The sequence below is a fragment of the Aegilops tauschii genome, chromosome 5 (assembly GCF_002575655.3).
Source record: "Aegilops tauschii subsp. strangulata cultivar AL8/78 chromosome 5, Aet v6.0, whole genome shotgun sequence".
In the NCBI taxonomy this organism is placed as follows: Eukaryota; Viridiplantae; Streptophyta; class Magnoliopsida; order Poales; family Poaceae; genus Aegilops; species Aegilops tauschii.
Genome location: NC_053039.3, coordinates 33,076,759 through 33,093,871, shown reverse-complemented (window position 1 = coordinate 33,093,871; position 17,113 = coordinate 33,076,759).

Below are 17,113 nucleotides of genomic sequence, written 5' to 3'. Positions count from 1 at the left end.
AAATCATGCGTAGCATAATTCTTCTCATGGGGTTTAAGTTGTCGTGAAGCATATGACACAACTCTTCCTTCCTGCATAAGCACTGCTCCAAGTCCTCGACGAGAAGCGTCGCAATAAACTTCATAGTCCTTGCGTTGATCTGGCAGAATCAACACTGGTGATGTAACCAATCGTTTCTTCAACTCTTGGAAACTAGCTTCACATTCCTCAGTCCAGTTGAATTTGGTGTCCTTCTTCAATAGCTCAGTCATGGGCTTAGCAATCTTCGAGAAATTTTTGATGAATCTCCGGTAGTATCCTGCAAGTCCAAGAAAACTCCGGATTTGTCCAACTGTCGTGGGTGATTCCCAACTTGTCACTGTGTCAACCTTGGCAGGGTCTACTGCTATTCCTTCTCCAGAAATAACATGTCCAAGGAATCCAACTTCCTTCAGCCAAAACTCACATTTGCTGAACTTGGCGTATAACTGATGTTCTCTGAGCTTCTCAAGTACCAATCGCAAATGCTCCTCATGCTCTTCCTCATTCTTGGAAAAGATTAAAATATCATCAATGAATACCACGACGAACTTATCCAAAAACCCATAAACACTTTGTTCATCAGGTTCATGAAATAGGCAGGTGCGTTAGTCAGACCAAATGACATAACGGTATACTCATACAATCCATATCTGGTGGTAAAAGCCGTCTTAGGTATATCCTGCTCTCGAATCTTTAACTGATGGTATCCTGATCGTAGATCGATCTTGGAAAATACTTTAGCTCCTTGTAGGCGGTCAAACAAATCATTGATCATCGGCAGCGGGTACTTGTTTTTGATGGTCACTTAATTCAATCCTCGGTAATCAACAACCATCCTCAATGATCCATCTTTCTTCTCCACTAGAAGTACTGGTGATCCCCAAGGTGACGAACTTGGGCGAATATAGCCTTTATCCAGTAACTCCTTGATCTGCTTCTTAATCTCCTCCAAATCTTTTGCGGGCATCCTATACGGTCTCTTAGATATTGGCCCTGTGCCTGGCAAAAGTTCAATCAAGAACTCGATGTCTCTGTCTGGTGGCATGCCTGGCAACTCTTCTGGAAATACATCCGGATAATCCTTCACCACTCGTACTTCCTCCTGTACAACTCCTGATAAGGAATTCACTTGAGTCCTCTTCGGCATATGCCGGGATACATACTTGATCCTTTTTCCTTCTGGGGTGGTAAGCAAAATCGTCTTGCTGGCACAATCAATGTTTCCTCCATACAACGATAGCCAATCCATTCCCAAAATCACATCCAAACCTTGCGACTCCAAAACTATGAGGTCTGAGGGGAAAACATGCCTTCCAATGGCCAATGGTATCTGAAAACATCCTTGGCTTGCCATATACTCTGCTCCTGGCGAGGTTACTAACATAGGGGTTTTGAGAACTTGGGTGGACATCTTAAACTTATTCACAAATCTCCATTCATACATATCAAGGGGATTCAGTCTCAAGAAACGGGCTAAGTGATCAACAGGTGGTGGTGGCGGTGGGTTGTTGTTGTTGTTGTTGCCTTGGTTCTGCACTAACACTTGCATCAGGGCATTCTGTTGCTGAATCAACTGGGTGATCTCTGGTGGGAAAACAAATCCGGGGTCGCGTCTCGGAGGCATCTGATAGGTTAGAAAAGGTGAGAGTTAAGAGTAGAATGAGGTCTAGAGAGAAAACACTACCCATACGCTCATGAGACAAATACAATCAATATCACTCAATCAATTCAAACAAGGCATAACAATCGATCTAACTAGCGTTACAAAGTGCTTGATCTATACTATTAAATGGGGGAAAACTACTACTGATATGGTGGTCTAATAAAAATTCTAATCCGTTGAAGACTCCATGATGTCTGCTCCAGCTTCGTCAACCCAGTCATCTTCACTTGGTTCCGAGTCGGTGTCGTCGATGATGATGTAGTTATCCGGACAAGTGCATTCGTCAACTTCTGCTTTTGGCACTGGATTTCCCATGAATACTCCAATCTTCTTCTCCAGGTCGTCATTCTTCCCTACTAGTGCGATGATTTCCTCCATATAGTCCTCGCGTGTAGCCTTGAGTTCTTCCTCCAGCTCCTTGATCTTGGTTAATGCCTTCTTCAGTTCTTCCTTGTCCGTGCACATCTGGTTCTCCTGGCGACGAATATGTTGGTTCTGCTCCTGGATGAAAGCTGCGATTGATCCATCCTTCTTGGTTCTGATCATCTCCCATTGCGCGTCTCGGTGTCCACAAATCTGATAAATTGTATCCTTAAGCTCCTGGTGGTAGACTTCTCCAATGCGTCCCATGGCGATGTGTGCGGCCATGCTCTTCCCTAAACTCCAGGTTGGTGCTTCGAAAACCAATCTTATGGGTTCCGTAGTTGGCACAAACGTCCTTCCTGGAATGTGAACTTGAATCTTCCAGCTCTCCTCTTCGGGTAATGTGGCGTTGTAGGTTCCGGTGATGCTTGGTATTCCTATGTTCAGATACTTGGTGACTTCCTTCAAGTGTCGACCAAAAGGCGTGTCTTCATCTGGTTGCATGAACTTGCTCCTTGTATCCGCCATTCCTAAAAGAGTAGAAAGAAGGAGAGGGGTCAGAAATGAGAAGAGAGAAGCTTTCTAGGGCTTAAGCTTAGTGGTCGTGTCCTACAGTCAGCGTGTGCTCTGATACCACCTTTGTAGCGACCAGACCTCAAATGGTCTGTGCTGCTGTGCACCAGTGTCATCCCTGGATCAGTAATGCTGACACGCACAGTACAAATGGAGGATTTATAACAGAGTAGCAATCACACTTATTACATCGAATATCTCCAAAGAGATTAAGTATGATAAACATGGCTTAAGGCCATCTAAAAACGATAACAGCGGAAGACATGGAAGATAAGTGAGTCCATCAACTCCGGCGGCATCACTGAGTATAAGACCACGACCTAAGGCACCTTACTCGTCGTCTGAAAAGTCTGCAACATGAAACATTGCAGCCCGAAAACGGGTCAGCACATGGAATATGCCGGCAAAGTAGCACATAAAGAATAATGAACAATGATAAGGCTATACTACATGCATATATGGCTGGTGGAAAGCTCTATGGTTACAGTTTTTGCGAAAAGCCAATTTTTCCCTACTTCAAAGAAATAAATTTTATTTAACTATCATGGTGGTTGTTAAACATTGAGAAGGTACCTCCAACTCAATCCCAATTAAGTGTCATCATTAACCCAACAAAATTAATTAAAAGTAACATGGTGATGAAATTCAAATGAAAATCCAGGTACTAGATACTCAAGTTGTCCATAACCGGGGACACGGCTAACCATGATTAGTTTGTACACTCTGCAGAGGTTTGCGCACTTTTCCCCACAAGACTCGATTGCCTCCGCTTGATTCTCGCACTGCATGATGTTTGAGAAACGAATGACCGAGACACAGTCTTTCAGGAACAATCACTCTTTACTCTGGATGGACCGGTACACCTACTTTCCCCTACATCTGCTAGCCCACCTCTTCAAGAGATCCTGTAACCTACTCAACTATGCTAGAGCCCATAATAGCTTGTGGCTGCACACGGAAGTTTCTAGCATGAATAATCTTATGATCCCTTTGAGCCTGGGTGGCGGACCTTATAAAATCAGACAACACTGGGTTCTCCAGGTGCCTCAATCCACCCAGATGTGAGTTTTAGTTGCCACCTTAGGTAAACCATTATTAACCTCTCACATCTGTCATGAATATCACTCAAACCCAAATCCACGTCTACGAGCATAGCATGGCAATATAATAGCAACGTAGAAGTAACTCCCAAGGGTTTGATAAAAGAACAGGTAATAGGTACTACCTCAACTACTTCCCAATACCCACAGTTTAATTAGATCCTAACCATGCAATGTTTGAGGAATAGATCTAATGCAATAAAAACTGGGTATGGAAGGTATGATCAAAGTGTTACTTGCCTTGCTGATGATCCGCGAAACCTAGCGATTCGAAGTAACAAGCGGCACACTCCGGGTACTCTATCACAAACAAACAAGCAGACAATCAGTACTCATCTAATGCACAGGTAAAACTCGAATGAAAGATCCAACCAGAAAGTTCAACTTAAGAACTCCTGTTTGCAAAAAGAATCAACTCGAACGAAGCAACGAAAGTCAAACGGTGAAAGAAACAAGCTTCGTTTACTAATCTGGATCTAGGTCAAATTTTACAGTAGCAAAAACTTGTTTGAGTAGGTTAAACGGAAAGAGAATTTCGAGACGAAACTCTAGGCGCTTGAATCGCCTGATTCCGATAAACGAGCGAGAAGTTAAACAGAAACGAAGATTCGATCAGAAATCGAATCTGAGAAAATCGCAGAAAAATCCGACAAAAAAGAAAAACGGACGAACGGTTAAAGAACGGACGTTCGTTAACAGAGAAAATCCGACGAACGCGTTCGTTAAAACGAACGGTTCGGTGAACGCTCGCAAAATAACAAAACCAAAAAAAAACCGATCTAGGGTTTTTTTTAAACGAACGGTTTTTTTTAAAAAACAAAACCGGCAACGAGGCGAGGTGCGGCTACCTCGTCGGGGGCGTGCTCCGGCGGGGCTCCCGTGCTCCGGCGAGGGGCGGCGAGGGCGGCGGGGCTTGGGGGTTCGGGGGGTGCAAGGGGCGGCGAGGCGGCGGGGTTCGGCGAGCGGCGGCGCGGGCTCGAGCTCCGGCTCCGGCGGCGGCGAGTGCGGGTGCGGGCGGCAGCGGGATGAGAGAAGAGGGGGGGTGCGGGGGTATAAATAGGAGGGGGGCTCCGGCGGCTCGGGGGAGGGGCAAGCCGGGCGGGGGCGGCTCCCGTGTCCGCCATGGACACGGCGCGGCGGCGGCGCGTGCTGGGGAAGGAGATCCCGCGGACGGGCCGGCCTGCGGCTCGGCTCAGTCGGCGCAGCGCAGTTTTTTTTTTTAAATACGTTTCGCGGAAAATAATTCGTAGAAAAATAAATAAAAGTCCAAAATAGATAAAATAAATTTTCCCCGTATGGTTAGAAAATCTAGATTAGGGTGAACATTGTTTTAACACAAAATAAATTTTTGAAAACATGCAATATTTTTATAATGTAATAAAATTGCAAATAAAATCCGAATAAATTCCAATAAATGATTTTAACACTTTTCCTCCAGTTTTCAATTGTTTTGGAGAAGTCATATTTTCTCCTCTCATTTATTTTGTTTAATGAAATATTTTTCCAGAGAGAAAATAATTAAAACCAAAATCCTCGTCTTATTATTTGATGAAAATGAAAATTCAAGAAAATCCCCAACTCTCTCCGAGGGTCCTTGAGTTGCTTAGGATTTATCGAGGATTTGTCAAAATGCAATAAAATATGATATGCAATGATGATCTATGTATAACATACCAAATTGAAAATTTGGGATGTTACAGCTCCTCCATCTTTCCACTCAAAACATTAATCTCTTCAATTGCATGCACTTTTTTATTAGTGGAAGATCTTTCGGTATGCCATTGTGAATAACTAGCCATAATATTATCTAGGTGTTTAGTAGCTTCTCCTAAAGTAATTTCCATAAAAGTACCTCCCACGGCCGAATCTAAAAGATTTCTAGAAGCAAAATTCAATCCGGCATAAAAAATTTGTATGATCATCCACAAATTTAAACCATTAGTAGGGCAATTTCGTATCATCAATTTCATACTCTCCCAAGATTGTGCAACATGTTCATGATCAAGTTGCTTAAAATTCATAATATCGTTCCTAAGAGAGATGATCTTAGTGGGAGAAAAGTAATTGGAAATAAAAGAATCTATACACTTATTCCATGAATCAATACTATTTTTAGGCAAAGATGAAAACCAAGTTTTAGCAGGATATCGTAGTGAGAACAGAAATAGCTTCAATTTAACAATATCATTATCCACATCTTTCTTCTTTTGCATATCACACAAATCAACGAAATTGTTTAGATGGGATGCGGCATCTTCACTACGAAGGCCAGAACGTTGATCTTTCATAACAAGATTCAGCAAAGCGGTATTAATTTCACAAGATTCCGCACTAGTGGCAAGAGCAATTGGAGTACTGATAAAATCATTATTATTAGTATTGGAAAAGTCACACAATTTGGTATTCTCTTGAGAAGCAAGAAACCTAACACATGAGCAACGAAAAGACGAACGGAAGAAGGGCGAAGAAAAGGGTGAATCTTTTTGAAAATCTTTTAGAAGTGGGGGAGAGGAAGACGAGAGGCAAATGGAAAATAATGTAATGCAAGAGATGAGAGTTTATTATGGGTACTTGGTAGGCTTGATGTAGATCTTGACTTGTTGTAGATCTCCCCGGCAACGGCACCAGAAATTTTTCCTGCTACTTCTTGAGCTTGCGTTGGTTTTTCCCTTGAAAAAGAAAGGATGGTGCAGCAAAGTAGAGATAAGTATTTCCCTCGGTTAAAAACCAAGGTATCAATCCAGTAGGAGAAGAACGCGCAAATCACCAATACATGCACAAACAATCAAACACTTGCACCCAACGCGATAAAGGGGTTGTCAATCCCTTCACAGTCACTTGCAAAGGTGAGATCTGATAGAGATAGATAAACAAAAGCTAAAATATTTTTTGGGTTTTTTGGTTTATAGATCTGAAAGTAAAAGGTTGCAAAATGGTAGGTCAGAAACTAATATGATGGAAAATAGACCCGGGGGCCATAGGTTTCACCAGAGGCTTCTCTCTTGAAGGCAAATAATACGGTGGGTGAACAAATTACTGTCGAGCAATTGATAGAAAAGCGCAAAGTCATGACGATATCCAAGGCAATGATTATGAAATATAGGCATCACGTCCGTGTCAAGTAGACCGACTCCTGCCTGCATCTACCACTATTACTCCACACATCGACCGCTATCCAGCATCCATCTAGAGTATTAAGTTCATAAAGAACAGAGTAACGCCTTAAGTAAGATGACATGATGTAGAGGAATAAACTCATGCAATATGATGTAAACCCCATCTTGTTATCCTCGATGGCAACAATACCATACGTGCCTCGCTACCCCTACTATGTCACTGGGTGAGGACACCGCAAGATTGAACCCAAAGCTAAGCACCTCTCCCATTGCAAGAAGAACCAATCTAGTTGGCCAAACCAAACCGATAATTCGAAGAGAGTTACAAAGATATCAAATCATGCATATAAGAATTCAGAGAAGATTCAAATAATATTCATAGATAAGCTGATCATAAATCCACAATTCATCGAATCTCGACAAACACACCGCAAAAGAAGATTACACCGGATAGATCTCCAAGAACATCGAGGAGAACATGTTATTGAGAATCAAAGAGAGAGAAAAGCAATCTAGCTACTATCTATGGACCCGTAGGTCTGAGGTAAACTACTCACGCTTCATCGGAAGGGCAATAGAGTTGATGTAGATGCCCTCCGTGATCTAATCGCCCTCCGGCAGGATGCCGGAAAAGGCCCCAAGATGGGATCTCACGGGAACAAAAGGCTGCAGCGGTGGAAAAGTGTTTTCGTGGATGCTTCTGTTGGTTTTGGGAATATATGAGAATATATAGGAGGAAGATCTAGGTGAGGGGGTCATCGAGGGGCCCACAAGGTAGGGGGCCGCCCCCTACCCCTAGGTTGTGCCCTCCACCCTTGTTGCTGCCTCGTGGCTCTTCTGACTCGCCCTCCAAGTCCCCTGGGTGTCTTCTGGTCCAAGAAAAATCATCGTGAAGTTTTATTTTGTTTGGACTCCGTTTGGTATTCCTTTTCTGCGAAGCTCATAAATAAGGAAAAAACAGGCACTAGGCTCTAGGTTAATAGGTTAGTCCAAAAAATAATATAAAATAGCATATTAATGCATATAAAATATCCAAAGTAGATAATATAATAGCATGGAACAATCAAAAATTATAGATACGTTGGAGACGTTTCACATATATAGCGGTGGGGCGGGAGTTTATCCGGGCCACTGTAAAAAATTTATGGGCCAGACGGTGTCTATTCTGGCCATAAAAACGGGCTGAACCGTATACTTGCCGGAATTATACGGGTTCCACCCTTTTATGGGATCTGCTAAAGATGCTCTAACTCATGCCTGACACAGTTGCACCTCCATTCTCGGCACGCAACTCGTTCCCCAACCCAGTACCCCTATCTAGATTTTTTATAAATACATGCCAACTTTTTTAATACACATCATATTTTTGTATATACGTGGGGAACATTTTTTTAACACGTGTTGAACAATTTTTTAAAATGCAAGATGAATAGTTTTTCAAATACAGGTCCGAGCATTTTTTAGAATACATGGTAAATATTGTTTTCAAATTCCTGGTGATCATTTTTCTAAATGATGTGATACTTTTAAAAAAATATACGAACATTTTTTTACATTGAATAAACATTTTCTAGACAATGTCACAATCTTTTTGATACGCGTGTAGTGTTTTTTAAAATTTGTACCAACATTTCTTTGAATGTTACAAAACTTTTGTTCATTGTATAATACATTTTTTTAAACATCACAAACATTCTTTTGAAATGCACGAACATTTTTCAAATGACAACATTTTTAAAATGGTGCAATCAATTTTTTATTGAAAATTTATGATTAAACTAAATTATTCAGGTTTTAGAGAAAATGTTTGGAATTTATAAATGTGTCCACACTTTACAAGCTGTTCGCGGATTTTCAAAACTTTTCTGTGAGGAAATTGTTCATAATACCAAAATTTGTTCTTATTTCCCAAAAAATGTTCGGACTTAAGAGTTTATTCACATTTGAAACAAAGTTTTGGAAATTTTAAAATTATCTTTGTTTTGAAAAATATCGGTGTTTCAAAATTATTCACAATTTGGAAAAAAAGGATTATAAATATTTTGAAAAATATCTTCTAATCTCGACGCTGCATTCTTTCTTAAAGACAAGGAAAGACTGAAAGAGAAGAGAGGAGGAGAGGGGGACAGACCTCCATGGACATGCTTATGGCCCCACCTCCCTTCCCTTCTTCTTCTTCTAGTCCTTCTGCTTCTTGCTCATCCAACCCCTTCTTCTGCACATGGAAAGGGGAAGCGCCAAATTGAAGCCCCCCAAAACACAAATCGTTCCAAATCACAAGAACATGAATTAGAGGGTGGCACCAGATCAAAGGGGTGGAAAGAGGAGGCCGTGAGGGGACGAGGCCGGGTGGCGGCGGGGAAGAAGGAGAGGGAGGCGCAGGTGGGGAGGAGGCCGGGCGGCGGCGGGGAAGGAGGAGAGGGAGGCCCGGGTGTGGAGGAGGCCAGGTTGCGGTGGGGAAGGAGGAGAGGGAGGCCCGGGTGTGGAGGAGGCCGGGCGGCGGCGGGGAAGGAGGAGAGGGAGGCGTGGGTGGGGAGGAGGAGGCGGCGTGAGCGGGAGAAGGAGCTAGGTTAGGGATGGGGGCTGGGATCGCACGAGTGCGGGAGGAGGCGGCTAGGTCTCTCCCATGGGAGCGGATGGCCGGTGGGGGCGGACATGGCCGGTGGCGAAGGTGCAGAGGAGGGTGGCGGGTCGGGTCTGGGAGAGGGAGGGCAGAGCAGCGACGACGAGCTCGGGCCTAGGGTTTGGAAGGGGAGAGAGGTGAGGCGGGAGGAAGAGGAAGGGGGCGGCGCGAGTGCGGCTGTGCGGGAGGAGCGATGGCTAGGTTTCCTCTCCACAGGAGCGGCCCCTTTTATACCACATGACGCGAAATGATGAAAATGCCCTCGGCGGGGGACAGGAATTACGCGCGGTGGCACGAGATTTTTACCGCGAGACGGTAACTATTCATTCCTACAGTGCCTCGGCTTCGATCCAACGGTCGAGCTCATCCAGTGGCTCGATCCGACGGTCTAAAACCCATCAAGCAAACGCATCGAACGGCCAGAATCGCCTGAGCTCTGAGGAGGCTCGGTGAGACACTCTTCTCTTATTTCTGGATTTCCTCATCAGAAACATGAACAGTGCATCCCTGCTGGAGTGGTAGCAGACGACATTCACAATTTGCACTCCAATCAGACGACATGAAGAAAAGAGCACGAAGGAAAATAAATAGATAAATAAATAAGAGAAACATGGTGGGCTGGACGCTGACTTATGCTGATGCCATGACTTAGATGTGAGATATTTTTCTCACATTTGGATGTGATATAGTCATACCGATCAGCCAAACGTTCGACTATTTTTAGCATAAACTTCTCTTAGTATATCTCTTGCTATTCGGCATATGATCAAGTCAACGGTTACAGCCAACTGTACAGGGATCACACATGACCGAGTGATTGATTACTTATGATTGTATCTTATCTTACTAAACAGCTAGGCCACGCTAACATATTTTTCTCAACATATGCAAGCATGTCATATGAACATGCAACATGCATGAAAATGACTACCTCAAAGTATGCGACATGAATCCCCCGCAAAAAAAAATGCAACATGAATGAGAGTTTCAATTCAATTATGTTTTTAATATTTAACCCTAATTCGATTTAAACCAATTTTGGGCCCTTGTGATGCAGGTAACAACCCTAATCCTGCTTGTCTGTTCTTGCTTTGTGTGTCATCTTTTTGCTGAAAGTGTTATATGCAGAAAAAAGAAAAATCTTAGATTTAAACTTTGTTGGTGGTGTCACAAAGGCATGGTCGTTTTTGTGAAATTTATGCCTTGTTAGGGCATCTCCAACACCGACCCTCAAACCTCCCACAACCGTCGGAAAGCGTTGTCCGGACCGCAGAAGCCATCCAATGCGGTCCTGTATCGGTCCACGGAGCTGTCCCGACGTGATTTCTCCTGCAGACCAGAAACAAACATTGGGGGCTTTGCACGAGTCCAGACACACGAAATGTCACTTTTCGCCCCCCTGGCCCACCCAAAAGGAAGGCGGAGCCCGCGCTTTTGTAGCATCCCGTACTGTTTTCGCGTCAAAATACCCCACTCTCTTGTTCCATTCCTCGCTGCTCTCCGCCTAATTCCTACTCTTTTCTCCCATCCTCTCCTTCCTTCCGCCGCCGATGCATGAAACCGTCAGAGTACCTGTCGGAGATGGAGCCGGCGGAGCTGCCGGAGGAACCAAGCATCATGCTCGCCTGGAAGATCAGCTAGGAGACACAACAAAATCACCGCGCCAAAGCGAAGGCCGCAAAGGAGGAGAAGCTCAAGAAGCGGTTGGCCGCCGGTGGGCCTGGTGGTGGCGATGGGCGTGGAGGCCGGCGCTGACAGTATAGACAGCATCGTGGCCGGAGCCTTACAAGTCTCTGTACTACTACGCCGCCAAGCAGCTCGGAACCCCCGCCGGTACGATGCCTTACATAGTTGACGTTAATGCGGCACCGCTCTTCTTTGAGTATTCTTCACCGCAGCTCGTCCAGGCGCGGCCGATCGACGGTCGGGGAGCAGATGGGTGCCCGCACGCTATTCGCTGCAATGCCCAGAGCTAGGGAGTCGGTGTACGACGTGGATAGGAAGATGCTCGACATCATCCACGATGGAGGCGAGGGAGGATGAGGGGGCTATGAGGAGGGGCAGGTGGAAGACTCGGATCCCCCCCAGTCCGGCAACTACCAGCAGCAGCAGGCATACACCCAGACGGCCACACAACAATCCTACACCCAGACCGGCGATGGCACACAACAATAGCAGCATTGGGCTGCCGGAGAGCAACATCCGGAGGGAGGAGGAGGACGGCAATGACGATGATCCGAATGATACAACCGGCAATCCGAAGAAGAAGGGTAGAGGATAAAGCTTCAACATGCGGGAGGACGAGCTGTTGTGCGATGCATGGTTGGCCATTAGCCTTGATCCTCTCCATGACACGGAGCAAAAGAGCACAAACTTTTGGAGGAACGTTCACATATGGTTCCATGAACGCAAACATTTCGCGCCCTACTTCGACGCGGTCATCCGCAAACGTGAGTGGAAGTCCCTCAAGTATCGATGGTACACCATCCAAGGAGAGAGGCCGTGTCCAAGTATTGCGGTCCTTGAAGCATCTCATCGCATGGTGGCCTAGCGGTGCACAAATCACCAAGCAAGTAAGTTGATTACTAGCCAGATATGTTTAGTTTTGTTGATCACTAGCCGGACATGTATTTTTGTTGCTCACTAGACGGATATGCATTGTTTAGCTTTGTAGCCTACTCGTGCTTGTGTGCTTACAAGAAGTTGGAGAAGAAGTCCTTCGTCGTCATGCATTGTTGGTTGAAGTTGAATGGGCAACGGAAGTGGAACCTTTTCATTGCCAAGACCGCCGCCCAAGCCAATGAGGAAGAAACCGGTGACCCTACCGACCCAACCTAAGAACCGCCGAAGAAGGTTAGAAGAAATTTACGGGGCAAGAAGTGGGAGGAGGAGAGGGCGAAGCGACAAGGTGCAGCGGCCAAGCTGACTGAGAGGTTCGAGGAGATATTGGCGAAGAAGGAGAGAGGCATGCGTGAGGCACTCGGACATCAAGGAGGAGAGGCTCAAACAGTTGATGAAGGCGACAGAGAGGAAGAATAAGCTCTAAGAGAGGAGGACCGTGATCAAAGAAAGGAAGGTTGCACTCAAGGAAAAGAGGGTGAAGATCGCAGCCAATGCGGGGGACGCCAAGATGTTGACCTTGAATGTCGACTCTTTGGATGCCGACGCTAGAATGATCGTGCAATCCATCCGCTACCAGATGTTGCAGCGGCAGAAAGATGACTTGGCGGCGGCGGAAGATGAGGACCCAAAGGAGGCGGATGTGGACGCCGACGCGGAGGCTGCGTACGCGGCGGCGACGACACCTCCTTAATCAGTGAACAACTTGCTGGGATTGCCAGTCTGGCAGGGCAGAAATGTACGGATTGTTGGACTGATATTCTTTTGGATTCGGGCATGTAAGGGCATGTCCAATGCATAGGCGCTTAGGTAGACTCTTAAGGAATTAAAATAATTAAGAAAAATTGTAGTGCTCATGTAAGAGCATGTGTCTCCATCGCTGAGGCGCGCTTTATTTATCACATCGAACCAACTATCGAGTCAACTAAATACACTCGAAGCACCGGCTGCCAGGTCTGGCATCACTGGCTGGGAGACGCCAGGAAAATCTTTCTGTACGAGCAAACGGCTGGGATTCTATTCCTAATTAAGCGCCCCTGTAAGCGCCGTGTTGTACATGGCCTAAGAACTAAGCATATTTGTCCTTTTTTTTAATTGCGATAGAGGATGCGATCCGGTGTGGATGTGATCTGAGGCGTTGTGTGGATCAGAGTACATTTGAATTTGAATTTATTGACAAACATATACATCATATGGTTAGATGCTGCCTCCTACATCCGCGCGGACGGATGCGAAAGGAAATTTACATCTTGCCGTTAGAGATGCCCTTATTCTTATTTAGCAATATTGCAACTCCTGTCTACCAGATTTCGATAAAAGGATTAAAAAATCTGCATTCATGTCTCAACAAGATGCAACAGTCCATAAACCTAACCCGAAATGAGAGCAGATGCGGCCCTACATTTTTTGAGGTCGGAGGTGCTCTTCCATTATCTAAGAAACTCACAAATGAGAGCTGGCTTTGCTTAGGTGGCGGATAATATTTTTAATCTTTGGGCTGATAATGTTATTAATGGAAGAAGTGTACTCCGTATCTTCTTTAACTGAAAAAAAACATGCAAATCACAAATGAATTTGTTTAACTGACATGCAGATCACACACGAATTAATTAGTTTAACTACCTCCCAGCCTGGATGAATAGGAGGTGAGGTGATGGTTTTCCAAAATGGATGGCCGGTGCGGAAAGTCAGCAACGACTCCATGTTATGCAGTACGGTTGACGTGTGAACAACTCAGCCCACGTGAAGCTAGATTTAATCGAGGGTCGGCCAAGGGCGCGGGAGATCCAACGGCCGATATTACACGCCATAGTAGTTCTAGTGGTGCTCTTTGCCAGGCGAGATGCCGAGATGTCGTCGTGAGAGGAGGCAGGTGTCCAAATACGGTGGAGATTGCTTTACACAGCCGCTGATGGGACAGGGGCGCACCGGCGGCCCTCCATAGTCACCAGATTTTTTGTCGAAAAGGATCAGTTGCCGAACGTAATTGTTAAAAAAGACTACTTGCAGATGAAATTGACAAAGTCCTCTCAATTGTGGCGGCAGGCGCGGCAGGCGATATGTGGCACCTGCCGCCACGGCTGGAGGCGGCGGGCCCTGCCGCCACGCCAGGAGGCGGCCGCCCGGGTAAAACGGGACTTCTACAGTGCCTCTCGTCGGCAGGGAACGGGCCAGGCCATGTGAGCCCTGCCGCCACTCCACGAGGCGGCCAGCGCTGTCGCTGCCGCTCTCTGGCCGACAGCTCCTGCTGCGCGCGTGCCCAGCAGGCAGGCCATGCCGCCACTGTGCAGGGCGGCTGCACTGTTGCTGCTACTGCATGCCCGACCGCGTTTGCTGTGGCAGACGGCGATGATTCACATGCGCGGACGACGCTGATTTTCACGGGCAGGAATCCGATGTTGTGCGGTAGGTGAATTTTTGACGCCTTGTGCCGACACTCAGCGATGCTCCTCTGCACTGGTTGTTGCCCTTTCTTTTCTTATGCCCACTGATTCGTTTGTCCCCGGGAATCACTCACTCCGCTGGCTTTTGCTTCAGCGGACGCGACAGCATCAGTCACTCACCTCTGCTTTTGCTTCAGAGGACGCGACCGCATCAATCACTCAGCGCTGCTTTTGCTTCAGTCTATTGCCGCAGCCTGGGCGACATCACTCAGGCATGCACTGGTTGCACTGTTTTGGATCACGCGTATTTCCCACCTAAAATTTCGTCTGTTCGCGCCTATTTTCTCGCCATCATTTGTCGTCTGAGCCTATAAAACGAGACACTGATGCTCTGGTCATCCTCGTCCAGCCATCCTCCAAATCGGCAGTTTAATGTATCTTTATTTCAATAGTACAATGTATCTTATTTTTTATTATACCGTTTTGTAATGAAAAAAATGTGGCATTTTCTTCCCGCCAATTTTTCCTTCTTTCCTTCTCTCCCCACCCGAAAACACTTTAATAGTACAAACTAATTATCGAACGTCGTGCAACAACTACAATATCAAATTAAGATAGAACATAATGCCCCTACAATAAAACAGTGCAAACTAATAATGCAAGTACATCTGAATTAAATGGTAGAACTGAAATTAAAAGCTAAAAATACAGCTTAAAAACTACATGAAGGCATCATCGTCATCCTGCATCGATGCAGAACTCTTGCCGTTAGACGATGCAGAACTCTTGCCCTTCGACGAAGCAGAACTCTTGGCCTTCGACGATGCAGAACTCTTGCCCTTCGACGATGTTGTATTCTTGGCCTTGGTGCTGGGCATGAAGATATCGTCTTCGTCCTCACTGTCGACAGTCCATAAAAAAGTATGTTGTGCTGCAAACTTCAGGTGTGATTCACTCTTGTGTTGTATCTTCTTCCATCTTCCATGCAACCTGAGAAGTTCTCTTCGTATCTCCTCAAAGGTCCTTGAAGGCCACCCGCACCTAGATAATGCGTGACTCAGCTCATTCATGAGGGTGTCACTACTGATTAGTTCATCCCATGGAACTATTCTATTGTCTATCTTCAAATCGGCGGCTAAACGCAGAAGACATTCGGACATACTAGTGTGAAAACTATGATCAAAAGGATAACCGGACATCTTGACGAGACTACGAGACTACACTTGAGTGCTTACCCACCTTAGTGTCGAGGGTTTTTTATAGGTTCAGAAGAGAAGAATAGGCGGGAACTCAGAAGCGGGAAACTATGGCGGGAGATATAGGTTGGAAACGGCGGTGCGAGGTATACGCGGGAACTCAGAAGCGGGAAAGTATGGCGGGAGATATAGGCGTGAAACGGCGGTGCGAGGTATACGCGGGAACCCAGAAGCAGGAAAGTATGGCGGGAGATATGACTCATCTCTGCCACTACCTGATCAGATCCCTCGCCTCTACTCTCTGGCCATTGTTTGTCGTAGTGGTTTATCTCTGGGACACGAGTCTCCTCGGGCATGGAGATCCCTCGCGTGCAGAGATACGGCTAAGATCCCTCACATTGGGTGTATGCGCCATATCCTGTGTACGCATATGGGTTCGGGGAAAGAGTCCGCTCGAGCATGGAGATCCCTCGCGTGGAGAGATACGGCTGAGATCCCTCACCTTGGGTGTATGCACCATATCCTGTGTACACATATGGGTTCGGGAAAGAGTCTGCTCGGGCATCGAATCCAAACCCGTGCCAAGCTCCTGAGATGTCTGCCCATAACGAAACTGCACCGAAGAAGAGCGACGCAGTGGCAGAGATGAGTCATGTCATGGCAATGTCGTTGTAGTACTCGGACCCTCCCCCCACCTCCCATGGCTCGTACGGTTTTAATAATTTTTTCATATCATACGATAATAATCATTTATTTACAAATAATAATATTCGCAGCGGCATGCACATTATTCATAACAGCACATCAATATAAAAACATTAACAAAATTACGGCGTCATTTATACCTCAGCTTCAATATGGATGTCCTTGCGAATGCAATTAAGCGTCAAAATAGTTCGAATAAATATCCGTTACAAGTATTGTATGAACCGAGTCAACCTATTATCACATGAACATCAATACTACACACAGATTTTTATTTCTGCTATCAAAAGTATGAAAATAGCACTTGCATGTATGTGGTCATCACCTCAAAAGGGAGAGCGAAGATGGAAACACAATTTCTTCAGTCACGTCATCTCCTCCTTGTTTGCTACTAAGATGAATTATTTTACCTAATTACATACATCATTAAGTACATTAGCACGTAATATTAACATAGAAAATTTAGATTATTGCGACATAACAAAGTAGTAGACCTACGGTTTCCTAACTATAGACTTATTAATAAAAATACCACATGAAATAACATACCACATGCAATGAACAATTACAGTACAATTTGTTTCCTAATTACCGTATTAAGATCTTCTCGCATGTCAATACTAATGGACGCAGCTAACATTGATACAACATTTTCAACCTACTCTTCTAAAAAAATAGTATAAATGCAACATCTGTCGTTTGAAATTATTTCTAACTTCTAAGCACTAACACCGCATAGCTAACGAGCTA